The sequence below is a fragment of the Wyeomyia smithii genome, chromosome 1 (assembly GCF_029784165.1).
Source record: "Wyeomyia smithii strain HCP4-BCI-WySm-NY-G18 chromosome 1, ASM2978416v1, whole genome shotgun sequence".
NCBI classification, from domain to species: Eukaryota; Metazoa; Arthropoda; class Insecta; order Diptera; family Culicidae; genus Wyeomyia; species Wyeomyia smithii.
The window spans coordinates 73,195,063-73,208,850 of NC_073694.1; the positions used below are offsets into that span (position 1 = coordinate 73,195,063).

Sequence of the window (13,788 nt, forward strand, 5' to 3'; positions counted from 1 at the left end):
TGGTCCAAAAAACCTACGCCGATGCGGCGAAGCAGCCAGCTAGACGAAAAAAAAAATCAATCCGATAGTGAAAAGCCAATCTACACAGGGACCCACAGTAATACCCGTGACATCCATTAAATCCATACAAAGGACAAAATCACCAGTTACTATCGAAAACATGGAGCTAAACACGAGGAGGATTCCAAAGCAGCAGTCAGAATTGCCTTCTGTATCACCTTCCGTAAAACCCATAGCGCCAAACTGACAACTATCGGATAACTCAACACCGACAAACACACAAGCACACTCCAACTTAATCATGGCTCGAAAATCTGCAGCTGATAAAAATGAGGGTAATGACACGGATTCTTCTGTGGCATCTAGCTCGAGTAGCAGAAGAAGCTTACGCGGACGTCCTCCTGGCAAAAAACTGAAAGGCGGTGACAACGAGCAGGAAGAGCAGGAGGAGATTCTATAAGATTCGATATGTCCAGCTACAATCTTGCCACCATAAACATCAACAAAATAACGAACGCTACCAAAATTGACGCACTACGGACTTTCATTCGAACAATGGACCTCGATATTGTCTTCTTGCAGGAGGTGGAGAGCGAACAGCTTACGATTCCCGGTTTTAACGTTGTATGCAACGTGGACTGCCGTAGACGAGGTACAGCAATAGCTTTGAAGGAGCACATCGCATACACGAATGTTGAGAAGAGTCTGGATGGCCGACTTATCGCGCTGCGGGTCCAAAACACCACGATGTGCAATATATATGCACACTCGGGAACTGTCTTAGAACTAACAGAGAACGTTTTTTCAACGAAACGCTAGCTTATTATCTCCGCCACAACACAGAGCATGTCATTCTCGCAGGAGATTTTAACTGCGTGCTGAAAGCATGCGATTCCACGAGCCCAAACTTGAGCGGTGCTTTTCAGAATGCCATCCAACAAATACAGCTGCACGACGTTTGGCTGAAACTTTACCAACATCTGAGAACTGCCAACACTCATTTCTGCTCATTCACGGATCATAAGGCGTTCACGGTCCGAATATATCTTCCGAATCTGGGCCGCGAGCATGGCAAAGGTTTCTGGAGTCTTCGCCCACACCTTTTAACACCAGAAAATAAACAATTCGTTGGCAATTCGTTGGCAGTATTGGACGCGCCAGAGAAATTTGTAACGCACGATGTTATCTCTCGGAATAAATCCAGATTTTGTCGCTCTATTGGAGCGGTATCAAATGCACGCTTGCCCTAGTATAGTTCTCAACGGACACTTATCAGCTCAGTTTCCCATCCAGAGATCTGTGCGGCAAGGCGACCCACTCTCAATGCTATTATTTTGCCTGTACATGCATCCGTTGTTGGTAAGGCTTGAGCGTATATGTGCTGGTCAACTGTGCGTTGCATATGCAGACGATGTTACGGTCATAGCAACTTCAACTGCAATGATCGAAGCAATATTTTAACTGTTTAGCAATTTTGAAGCAGCAGCGGGTGCAAAATTAAACCAGCAAAAAACACTGGCGATTGACGTCGGTTGTACTGAAGGAAATCTTCTAGTAGTCCCCTGACTGCAAACGGTTGAAAAAATAAAAGTTCTGGGTATCATCTTCGTTAATTCAATTCGGCTTATGATCAAGCTTAATTGGGACTCACAGGTTTCAAAAGTGACGCAATCAATTTGGATGCACGCTATGCGTAACCTAACACTCCATCAGAAAGTCATATTACTGAATACTTTCATCACCTCCAAAGTGTGGTATTTAGCGTCAACGCTTCCTCCCTGTCAGGTGCATACGGCGAAAATAACGGCGACAATGGGAAGATACCTTTTTCGCGGTCTTCCAGCACGGATTCCCATGCAACAACTGGCACGCTGCAAAACAGATGGTGGATTGATGTTGCAGCTACCTGCAATTAAGTGCAAGGCATTGTGCATAAATCGTCATCTACAAGAGATCGAATCCCTTCCCTATTACAAATCCTTCCTCGATCATGATACTCCCCTTTAAACTGCTCTTCCATGTTTGAAACTCCTTTGCCAACAATTCCCGTCTCTACCCACCCACATCCAACAACACCCCTCCAGCGGTTTAATTCACCGATATTATTTGGGAAACACCGAAAAACCAAGAGTGGAACGAAAGCAGCCCAATTTGAATTGGCGTCAAATATGGACCAACATCTCTTCGCGCAGACTAACCTCAAGTCAGCGAAGTGAGCTTTATATGCTGATAAACGAGAAAACGGAGCACCGAAAACTAATGCACACTATTCAGCGTGCGGATGGGGCCAGCTGTCAACATTGTGGAGCCAATGAGGAGAGCTTGAAACACAAATTTTGTGAATGTCCTCGAGTAGAGGCAGTCTGGATTTTTTGCAAACAGAAAATTGAAACGATTGGCGGAGAAAGGCGGAACTTTTCCTTTGATCAACTCATCAGACCGGTGCTTAACGGAATTGGAATGGGAAGAGAAATACATGATTCTTAAAACATTCATCACTTACATCTCTTTTATAAACAACACTGTAACAACAGCAATAGATGTAAATGCCTTAGAATTTAATTTAAATATCAATTAGTCACTCAATAATTTATAACAAGAACGACGTCAAAATAAACATCACTATTTTATAAAAAAAATAGTGATCAAAACATGACCACGTGATTTGGGAACGGCGCCAAATTTAAATTTGAATCCAAATCCGAATCCAAATTTGAATTCAAATCCGATCCCAATCCGAATCCAAATCCTAATTCAAAGCAAAATACAAATCCAAATCCAAATCCAAATCCAAACCTAACTCCAAATCCAAATCCGAATTCAAATACGAATTTAAATCCGAATTTAAATCCGAATCCAAAACTGAATCCAAATCCGAATCCAAATCCAAAACTAAATACAAATCCTAATATAAATCTAAAGCTAAACCTAAATCCAAATCCAAATTTAAATCCAAACCCAACTCCAAATCCGAATCTGAATTCAAATACGAATTCAAATCAGAATCCAAATCCGAATTCAAATCCGAATCCAAATCCGAATCCAAATCCGAATCCAAATCCAAATCTAAATACAAATCCCAATATAAATCTAAATCTAAACCTAAATCCAAATCCAAATCCAAATCCAAATCCAAACCCAAATCCCATTTCGAAACCAATCATAATCTAATTCCGAATCCTAATCCAACTCTAAATCGAAATCCAAATTCAAACCCAAATCAAAATACAAATCCAAATCCAAATCCAAATCCAAATCCAAACCTAATTCCAAATCCAAATCCGAATTCAAATACGAAATTTCCAAATTCGAATCCAAATCTAAATACAAATCCAAATCTAGACCTAAATCCAAATCCAAATACAAATCCAAATCTTAACCGAAATCCGAGATATTTCATCAGGGTGGCTCATATATTTTCATTGAAACGGTCCTTTCAATCGAAAAATTAAAAAAAAAACTAAATTGTAGTCATCTAAATTTTTTTATTTTGATATCACTCTGCCGTATGTGGTAATTTATGCTTTCTCAGCCCTGTAAATTAAGACTCGTATGACACTTTGTTCAGCAATGATTTGTCAAAACACGCACGAAATTAAAGTTTTAGAATATTACTACCTTAAGGAAACAGTAATTATTTACTGTCAGTTTAAAAGCATAATTCGGAAAATTAGGCAACAAACATAAGCATTTCTCAAAAAACATAACGTATGGGCGCCGAACGCCTGCTTCGTAATGCTTAATTAAGTTTAAAAATAACTTCCTCTTCCCGTTTGAAGCGTGCGAGAGCCGCTGAAACTCACAAGCTGATGCTGTTAGCTGTTTTAATGATCACGATTATAGTGAAAAACAATTAGAAACTGTTGCCAACTTGCTGCCCGCTCATGTGACTAGCTGGTAGGTTCGGTGGGGTAATTTGCTGACCATCCCACAACCAGATGTTACCGTCTTACTAACACCAGCTGGCCAATGTGATGAAAGTGTACTCCGGAAGTTGGGCATTGATATATATATATAAATTACAGCGCACTGCCGGTATCAGGGAGCATTTTGACTAATTGACAGGATGCTGGTAGAATGTTCACCAATTAAGGTTCTACAGTACTACTGTTCGGCTGGGTAGAATTAAAAAGTTCAAAACAGCAGCATCAGTGTCAAGACCGCACACGAGTACCAAATTAGCAGCAATGCTTTTTTCGCTTTTGTAATTTAATTTACAATCATCTGACACAAAAGCGTCCGCGTTCATCCAGAAATCAAATTCAATATACAGCACTTTTGACCCCAGACTTTCACCCTAATTGATCGCGTCCGAAAGAGCGCACATAAAAACGATGACTCAATAAATAATCATAAAAAATAAAAGCATTCCAGTGGACAGCTTCCCCTTTTCCCTATTCCATCACCAGCCCACCCTATTGATTCATCGTTACCAATCGACACTTGATCGCAATCGTTGGTCGGACGGGCTGGCGTCCGGTCAAATGGTTTTAATTCAATTAAAGCTCTTTCCTGTTGGTTCCACGGAATATGTTCCGGTGGCAAAAACTTGCTCGCCCAGTCGTTCATTCGGTCTAACCGAATGCTTTCTCAAATTAAGTGCGATTTACTTAACAAAATTTACTGCTTTTCATTCCCCTGTTCGAGGCGCTTGGCACCACTCGCAGTAACAGGAAGTGTGCTAGCGAATGAAGAACTTTTCCAGATGGCACACCAGGAACGCCGTGCGATGCGAGGAATTTGCTGGTGTACATAGCGGGGAACAGCTTCGGGAAAGAAGAACGGTTTCTTCGCTCTGTGTAGATTCAGAGGGAAGCCGCGGCTACCGCTTGGATTATAAGGGAAGCATTTTAAAAGAATTACAAGAGTATTTAATTATCCCTAATTTAGTGCTGCTGCTGTCTTGAAGCGACTGTTGATTTCGCTGCATAGTTGTTTTTCGATGTTGGGAGAATTCAAAGGGCTGTGGCTGAAACGAATAAATGGGGGTCTCGCAGTGAAGCATTCGATTTTTTGACATTTCGAAATTATATTTTAATGTCTCAATTAGAGTTAGTAAAAAGGTTTTCACTTCTGCATTTAGTGGTATTTGTTGCATAACTTTTGCTTCAAAAAATGGTGGTAAACCTTCAGTGATGAATATTTGTTTATCAAAGGTTCATCTTAAGAGAGCGTTATAGACTAGAAATTTGCATTTTTATTTCTGCTTTTTTTATCTGACAGGAAAGGTATTCAGTTTTCAATCACCGTATTGACCTCTATAGGAAAACGTTACCCCATTAGAATCACTCTGATAGACGAACTCAAATGATATGCGTGATTCTCTAGCTACAACCAAATGTTTATCGAAAAATGTGATTCATATTGGGCGAACAGTTCACAGAAAGTAAAAGTAAAATGACTCAAACAGTATATGGGAGCTTCACTTTTTTAAAACACTGAACAGTTTAATTTTCATTTTGTTTTCTTTCTTACTGTAGTCGCTGCCAAACGAGTTTGTTTACGTGTTTCTTTTCCGTCTGGTGTTCATGATCCGAGTCCGGAAAGAAAAACCCGTCTCGATATTCTCTCCATGAAATTCAGGGAAGATTGAAAACGCATTGCTTTAATTAACGGAATGACTAACGCAAAGGATGACTATTTCTTTTCCTTCAGCATGTAATTTGAAATTAGCACTGCATCACGTCGAGGATCTTTTTGAGCTGGAAATTTTCTCGACTAAGCATTAGGGCACGGTGTATCGTTGTACTTATCCTACAACATGCAAAATGTGCCAAAAATAATATCGATAACGCATTAATTTGTATAGTGCCGTGTCAAATAAATGTTGTGTGAACAAAAAAAAATATCGATAACGAATTCTCTCAACCAATGTAGTTAATCGAGACCGCTATTAGCCCTCCAAGCTAACGTGCGATATTGTTGTCGTAGCAATTCAGGGTTGTGAAACTAGTATTGGCGGTGGTTAAAATCTCTTCGGTAGGAAAGTATTAAATAATAAGGTTGTGAAAAAAACTAAACTAAATTATTTTCCCGCCTAGGTTCCATATCGTTACGATAAATTAGCTTTCCTTTTATATGCATGACTCAAAATCATTTTTAATTAAAAAACGTCAGGTGATAGTAACGCTGTTAACTTTTAAGCGTTTTCATGCTAAATGATTCAAAAAAACTCGCAAAAATGATTATAATTGAATGACATTTTTCACACGTATTTGGCTCAGCAGACTGAGTATTTTACGAGGGTGGAGGAATTTTTCAGACTCAATAATAATTACAGTTTTTTTTACTGAAAATGACTATTCAGATAGTAATTTTAAGTAAAAAATGTAATAATTAACTTTATAAATGCATCCGTTTCGAATTGTTTTGGAATTATTTTGAAAGTAAAATTTTTCTTTGAAATTATTTTTTACGCTTGAGTATGCTCTGAAGCTAGACATTGTTCTGAAACTTTGAGTAAAAACATTTGGATGTAAAAGCGGTTGACAGGTTTTTACTTAAAAATGATTTTTTTTTAGATTTTACTCAATTTCAACTGTGATGAGAAAAATCAAATTCTAATGATACATTATGATTCTAATAGTAATGTTAAATGATAAAACTTTTATCGACCAACTCTCCAATTTCCTATCAAGTTTAGGTATACAAACAGATCTCATTCGTAAGTAATTTGTGATTCTCCAGCATCGAGCATATATTCACTGAAATGTATGATGCGATCAATGTTAACTTAAACTAGAAAAAATAAAGATTTTAACTTTTCAACCATTCCTGTGAATTGTAGTGCTCCTAGCCAAGTCGGAAATGTATGAAGTATCTATCTATAATCTTTTTTTCCAGTTCGAGCTTTGTAACTTATTTCGCTTTTTTACCCACATAAAAGACGTGGTATTTTCCTGCTATCTTTAGTGATACCGCTTACCGTGTAACGTACAAACTGCTGATACTAGACACCTTGTTTCCTGTGGGAAAAACAACGACAGCCACATGGTAATGAAATGAGTAGGCAACAAAAAAAAGTTAAATAGTTTTTTTGGTGACTATAGGTGACAGGGACACAGCCAAGAATTAAAAAGCTACGAAAAAACAGGGAAAAAACCTTTAAAGAAACTTTCTTTAAAGTTTTTCTCCGGGGTTACGGTAATTTAGGTTAGGTGTAAAATCAATCTAGCAAATAGACTTCATTCCGGGCCGTTGTTGGTTTCTCCACACGTACGGAGCCCTATGCATCCGAAATCCCTGGCAAAGGTCTAGAAGATACAGGCCCAGCGTTTGACGTTGGTAGTATGGGTAGTAGTACCCACTCGGAAAATATTCCTGTGGATCAGGGTTGATAAAAATCATTTTCACTACCGGAATTCTGTGAAAGTTACAGCCCATATTCTCAATTCTCACTTCCATTGAACAAAGCGCCCTTTCAAACACACTAGAAGTTTATTCCTGGAACGAGTTGTCATACTCCGATGGAAAAAATCACGCGCATCGTGCACGGTTACAAAAATCAACGTGACGCCTGCTGTCGTTATCATGATGAAACACTAAAATTTCTTTCGTGGAAGTATTTTTTATCCATCACTAATCGCGTAATGCTAATGTACAGCACACAAACCTAGTTTACAACATTACAGTTCACACAATGAAACGCAGATGAATAAATTTTCAGTAAATTTGAAACAGTGAATATCAAACACATACGTTTTCACTGCACCTGACGGATAAGCTGGCTATCATTATTTTACGAATGATGACAAAACCGGATGAAGAGAGAATAAACATTGCATGAAAGCGAAATATTTTCTTGTGATGGTAGAAAAAACACTGACGTTCATGGTGACTATTTTTTACTTTCATGAAAAAGAGCTGAAATTTTCCAGCCCTATTGCGGATACCTACCCATTCATGATTATCGGACAAAAATTCTAGGGTAAGGAACGGCTTAAGCAGCAGCGTCTATTTTAATCAGTCGAAGAAAACAGGCCTTAAACTCTTGCATTTCGATCAATATCGACAATTTCAATGATGGAAACGAAAACTTTGATTGTCTAGCTGTCTTACGAATATAAGGAATACCGTTAATCACAAAGAAATCTGTGAACAAAGATCATTCGAAACAAATCGACCTATATTGCAGCCATTCAGGAGCCACTTCGGGTGCTGAAAAAAAACGAATTTTTTCATAGAAAATCTATAAATTTGAGCAATAAATCCATAGATCTGGCATCTCTGATGGAGTGATGAGTGAGGAAGCGTTGCCACATCTATAACCCTCCTGTTCCCTGCTACCAATTTAGAAAAAAATGCAACGCCAGCCCTAAAAAAACCTAAATTAATCCACCTAGCGGTCAGACTCAGCCTTTCTCATTCAAACTTATTATTTGTAAAAATAGATTTACATGAATGCTAAAATCCAATAAAGGTATATTCACTCTTTGGGTTCCAAAATATTGATGTTGTAATTGAAGTATAAAATGTGAAATTTGACGTAATGTTAGTGCTTAAGAAATAGCGAAATAAAAGAAATGACTCTCAATTTCGAACAATTTAATCGCGAGCGATACCGGGAACGTTCAAATAGTACGATACCACATTTAAATCATGTTGAGGCCATATCTATTGATCAAAGCAGGTAAAGTGTTGAATAGTCTGTGCATTTCTTTTCTTTCCAAAACATTTGAACAGCATATCAAATTGTTATGAAGTTTGTTATTTGTAAGCTTGAGAGATGACTCGTTTGTATGACACTAGTTATGTTCAAATAAGTCGTGTAATACTTGAGATAACAGACTTCCGTTGTTTTAGCAATTTAATACATAACGGTTGCTTAAGTTCGATTATAATCAAATGAAATGGGAACGTATAGGGTAGCCAAACTTTGAAACCACGTGTTCAATCATGATTCTTTAGTTAACCTTTAACTAACCCGTTCATCTGATAATAATATTGTTCAAATCGGTTGTGTAGTTTCTAAGATAATGAAGTTTCGCGATTTTCACATTTCAATACATTACAGACGAAGTTACAGCCCGATTACAGCAAAATTCAATAGGGTAGCTAGACCTTTCATTCGACACTAATTTTGTGGAAATCGGTTCAACCATATCTGATAAAAGTGAGTGAGTACAAGTAGTCTTCGGAATATGTTTCTTTTCATAGCTGGATTTCACATTTTTAAACCTAACTTACTTTGCCTGAAAGTAATAATCCGTTTGCAAAAAAAATCAATAGAGTCTTATGGGGCAACAAGACCTTCCATATGACACTGATTTTATGAAAATCGATCCAGCCATCTCTGAGAAACATGAGTGAGATTAAATAGTCTCCAGAACACGTTTCTTTCCATAACTTCTGAACCAAATACTCAAGCTGCATAAAATTCAAAAGTTAAGGGTTTTTAGATAGCCCGTTCATTTGAAATCAATTTTGTTCAAATCGGTTGTGTAATTTCCGAGATATTGATGTTTCGTGATTTTTACATTTTGATACATAACCACTAAACTAGAAATCAGATTACAATAAAACTCAATAGTCACTACACTTTTCACTTTTTATTCACTTTCACTATTTAATTCTATCACTTTCACAGAAAAAAGTGATAGTATTAAATAGTGAAAGTGAATAAAAAGTGAAAAGTGTAGTGAAAATTTTTCTATCAAGACGCTCGAACATAAGTGAATAAATTTAAAACTCAATAGCGTCTTATAGGGCAACTAGACCTTTCATTTGCAATTAATTTAATTGAAATCGGTTCAGCCATCTCTGAGAAAATTAAGTGAGACTGCGAGAGCGTTACACACACATACACACACACACACATACAGAAAATGCTCAGCTCGTCGAACTGAGTCGAGTGATATACGACATTCGGCCCTTTTGAGCACTTATATACCTTTAGTTTTTACAGAGATTTCTATATCTTTCTAGGAGAAAGGCAATAGGAGAAAGGCAAAAAGTGAAATGAAACATTGTGAATATAAGAGCGATTTTCACATTTTGCCGCAGCGCCAAAACTGAAAGTTTGACTACAATGAAATTCAATAGCAACCTAAGCGGCAAATAGACCCTTCATTTGACACCAAGATAGGAAGAATCGGTCAGACCATCTCTGAGAAAAGTGAGTGCGAAAGAAAGGTGCACATACACACGTATACACCCACACCCACACACACACACATGTACATCTATACATGCTTACATGCAGAAAATGTTCGATTCGTCGAATTGAGTCGAGAAAAATGAGTGAGTTTTAACAACCTCAGGATAACTTTTCTTTACATAACTTTTGAACCATATGTTCGATCATTACGAAATTTAAAAGTTAAGGGTTTTGGAGACAATCCGATCATTTGAAACCAGTTTTATTGAAATCGGTTATGTGGTTTGTGAGATATTGATGTTTCGTGATTTTTACATTTTGATACATAACCTCTAAACTAAAAATCCGATTACAATGAAATTCAATAGCAACCTATGGCGCAACTAGACCTTTCATTTGCAATTAATTTTATGGAAAATCGGTCCAGCCATCTCTGAGAAAAATGAGTGAGAAAAAAAAGTTGCACATACACACACACATACACACATACACACATACACACATAAATACAGAAAATGCTCAGTTCGCCGAAAGGGGTCGAGTGGTATATGACATTCGGCCATTGGGACCACTTTTATACTCTTGGTTTTTCCAGTGATTGCTATACCTTTCTAGGAGAAAGGCAAAAATTCGTTAACTGTAAACACCGTCGTGAATTGATTTTGCCCAAGCACCTGGAAAATCGTCAACGCTCTCATCGGGACATCAAAAAACAACTCTGAATCTTGCATCGAATGGGAGGAGAAATGCGGTCAGAAAGGATGTTAAATTAGTGATCAGGAGCACAGGTGTGACAGGTGTGTTATGAACGCATTTACACGAAATCGCAATGCTGTTGTCGAGGATGCGGCCAAAAAGTTGAATCTTTCAAAGTTTTTCGTTCAGAGAGGGGTGCGCGTGACGCACGGAAACTGTACACCCAGATAGGGATACCATCTAGTCGAAGTTAGAAATCAGGACACCTTTTTTTCGGTACAAATTTGAGCTAAGCTGTTCTTCGAAGTTTTAATTAATTTACCACGTTAAATGTGATTTGCACCTCAAAAACACCAAAATACTTCTTTACCTGTTCAGCATAGTTCTCAAACGATCCAATATTATTACGCAGCTTTGAATTTATAGGCAGATTTTCAGCACATGTAAACTGTTTCAAATTAAGGTGGTAGTGTGTAGAAGCCACCACGTGGTCGGCTACGAATTTTCAGTGCCACTAGACTCGGGAATAGTTAATGCGTTATCTACGAAAACACTTTCTTATGTTTTCGTCGCCATAACAAACATGATGATATGTTTTTACAAGTGACGTATTAGATATTACTGAGTGGTAAGCATTTGAAAATTCGAAGTTGACCACGTGATGGCTCGAAGTCGGCCATTTATGGGTTCAACACACTTCCACCTTAAACTAACCGTTTAGGGGGACTAACTGGAAAGTCTAAAAATAAAATTTATTTTTTCTGGATGTTTAGGGTAAAGTGAAGTGTTCGGGTATTTTGGCTATTGACTAAGGAATGTATGAAGATATATTTTGTGTATCATGGGTGCAAATATAGTGAGTACTACGCTATTGGCAGCGTTTTTCGCGAAACCATGGTATTTTAACTTGTGGTAAGTTTTTCTCAGCATCTACTGAGCCGATCTGGCTGAATTTTTTTCCAGCATGTAAAAATGGATTATCTTACTTGCTACATAGCCGTTTTTGAATATCTAATTTTTTCAATGATTTATGATTTTTCAAAGTGATTCTTTTATGAAAAAAAGCTATTTTTTACTAAAATGGCCGCCATTTTGTAAATTTTTTGAAATTTCAAAAACGGTTATGTAACAAGTTAGATAATCCATTCTTACATGCTAAAAAAATCAGCCAAATCGGTTCAGTACATGCTGAGAAAAACTTACCACCGATTTAGTGAGGGCATTCACGTTCCCAGCTGCCAACAATGTAATACACTATATGTGCAACCACAACAAACTTTTATCTTCAAACAAACTTTAATCAATAGCCGAACACCTTACTTTACTCTAAACATTGAAAAAAATTTTTTGCCGACCTTCCAGAGTAAAGCCAAATGTTAAACGGTTACAATACCTAAAAGATTTCTCTCGTCACTTCACTAAGATTCAACCAAAAACAAAATCGTTCGTAGTGACCGTTGTGTTCTACACAGTACCAAAAAATGAAATTTACAACTAATACAAATGAAAGCACATAACGATTTCTAGCACATAAAGTGAAAAACATATACAATTTCACACCGTTAATAATGCACAATACAGAATCGTTTTAAGCCATGTAAATTTGTACGTTAATTGATATAAACTTAAAACTTCGAACATATATATGCATGCAAATTCACAATATATTCATTTACTTTGCATGTGAATATAATGCCACACGGAATATTACATGGTTTCCAATGCTCCATTTATGTGCATTTAAAGTAATGTAAATTTTTTTTACTGTGTAGAATCAAAAAAGTTATTGATTTTGAGAAATTCTGCATATTTTTATCACACTACAAAATTGAAAATCTTATGAAAATCAGGACAAATGCCAGAAAGTGAAAAATAAATCAGGACGTCAAAAAAGGGTCTCAAAATCAGGACATGTCCTGCTAAATCAGGACGGATGGTATCCCTATTAATACATCATTTTAGTTGGTTCAGGTTTCCAAGCATGATCCGTTGGATAGTGGGTTACTTTTTCGTGATTATTCTTACAGCCTACTGATTTATTTATACAATATGTTAATTTCCACGAATTTCGTTTCGAAAATTCAAATCGTCGACATCTCTGTTTTTCGCCGCCAGGATTCAAGTGCACTCTATCATGATTTTGAAAGATATTCAGAAACACAATGAGTTTTTTTCTCATCGATTAAGTGGCAGAAATATTGCGGGAATGAAATCATTCAAACGAAAACCTCAACTGTCACTTCTACATTGTCAATCACTAACAATTGTTTCGAGAAAATTTTTGTAATCTGATGCTAAAACAGTGTAATCAAATATCCTCGACAATTGATTCATATCTTCAAAGATTTTTGGAAATAATTTTTTCAGGTCGCTTCTCTATATCAAAAACAAACAATACCTGAAATCGATTTTTGTTGTTTATAATTATAAACTCAACGGTCATAAAAATTTGTGTGCGTAGCCATGACCACAAGTTTGACGTGGAACTACATTAAACTGATTGTTACATTAAGTGCATTTTGCATTCGGGTGATCGCAAATGACAAGTTCGAAACAAACCACTCCTCTTCAATAATTCTGTGAATTATAGACTTTAATATTATGACTATCTTGAATCAATATATCTATGTTGATAACTTTTATCTAACACTGAAACATAACTCTTGAAACAATATGGTGTCCTTGAAAAGATTCAAAATGGCATCTGGGGTCAATTTTTGGCTTTTGCGCAGCTTCTCGAATACGGAATTACCCACATTGGGTGGTATTTGGCAACGAGATAACTAATAATACTCTATGAAAAAATTGACTTTAATAAAAAATTGAAATAGGGTAAGGAACAGCTTAAACCGTGGCGCCTATTTTAATCAGTCGAAGAGAACGGTCCTCAAACATCTGAAATTTGATCATTATAGACAACTTCAATGACTAGAACGAACACTCCGGTTAACTAGCGGTTTTATGAATACATAAAATACCATTCAACACGGAAAAAT

The 13,788-nt window shown here is 37.0% G+C and overlaps 1 protein-coding gene across 3 annotated transcripts in view; it reads right to left on the reverse strand.

The window, feature by feature from the left end:
• The window catches only part of LOC129723123 (lachesin), a 323,877-nt gene that overhangs the window by 73,876 nt on the left and 236,213 nt on the right, over positions 1 to 13,788 (reverse strand). The window lies entirely within an intron of this gene.